We start from the raw sequence: 1407 nt of genomic DNA on the forward strand, positions 1-1407 counted from the left end.
CGTAGAACTCACAACCTTGTAGATCATTCTTCACATGCTGTAAATGTATATTACCTTGTTTGCTCCATACTGATGATGTAATTTTAGTGGGGAAAATTAAAAAAAAAAATTGCCTATAAAGGGCCAAAGTAACCCCAGCTTACGGTACCCTGTGTTCAGTGGCTGTTAGTCAACTTATGTGATTGCTATTAATGTACATGTAAATTTTTTAATGAACAAGTTTGTGTAAGAGATAGAAGGTTGCGTGCGGCATAGTTTCGCCTTTAGACAATTTTGCATTTGTTATCAGTGTTCAACTTGGTGGTGCATTGAACATGTGGGGTATAGAATGGGACTCTACTTATCAGAGAATGTAATTACCGAATGGGCATAATACAGATGGACTAGGACAATATACGTGATGCATAGGTCCTGGAATATAACTAGGGATAGTGTGGATGGTTTTATTTTGAGAAACCAGTGTAATCCATAGTGTTGAAGAAGAGGGCTACTGTGTTCAAGCCTGTATTTTCAAGAGTGTACCTGGTGTCCTTCCTTATCTCATGCCAAAGATACAAAGTTCATTGTTGTTCACACTCCCGTGCTCCCACTCATACTTTCACAGTGAAGTGTAGTAATCCAGTGTACAGGCTGAAAGATGCAGCTTTTTTTGCACAAGGGTACTACCCTCACTACTGGCCCATTTAGAGATTTGTGAAATGAATTTGTCCATTCCTTCTAATTTTAGTCTAACGCAGAGGCTCTATCACATTGCCTACTATTTTTAAAATTCTATGTTCTCCTGTGTAGCATAAAGTGTTCCTCGAACACAGTTTACAGTCCATGTATAAGTTCATATCTCAACACTATGTACTGAAACGCGTGACTAAGGTTGTGAATAGGTTCTCCACAAAACTCACAGCATTGACCAGTGTTGCAACTATAGCTATTTGTCATACTTGTAAGACAACTGTTTCTCTGTTTTACAAACACAGGAATTTTCTTCAGCAAGTAAACTTATTATGTTGCCAGTTGGTCAATTATCTTTATTTGCTTCAGATCTTAGGTCAGCTCCTGTTTATGGTATTAAAATATCTTTATTGCTCATCCGGATAGCCTTCTTTTGCTATTTTACTATCTTTATCACAATTTTTGCTTCATATTCTCAGTGTTACACTCCTTTAACTTCTGTCAGCTGATGTTCTCATGCAGTTAACCACATCTGTGTATTTTTCTTAAATGATACCCATGCGTTATTCCTACCCTGTCAATACATTGTGGGCATATTTTAAAAGGTGGGTGCATTGTTGTGTTCCATACTACGAAATTGTGTTAAGACAAATCCTTTCAGTCTCTTGGCACTTGAAAAAGGAGTAAGAGCAAAAGTGAAAGTTCGTCACAGTTTTTAGTGGGTGCTGTTTATCCCTT

The sequence above is a fragment of the Schistocerca piceifrons genome, unplaced genomic scaffold (genome assembly GCF_021461385.2).
Source record: "Schistocerca piceifrons isolate TAMUIC-IGC-003096 unplaced genomic scaffold, iqSchPice1.1 HiC_scaffold_906, whole genome shotgun sequence".
NCBI lineage: Eukaryota > Metazoa > Arthropoda > Insecta > Orthoptera > Acrididae > Schistocerca > Schistocerca piceifrons.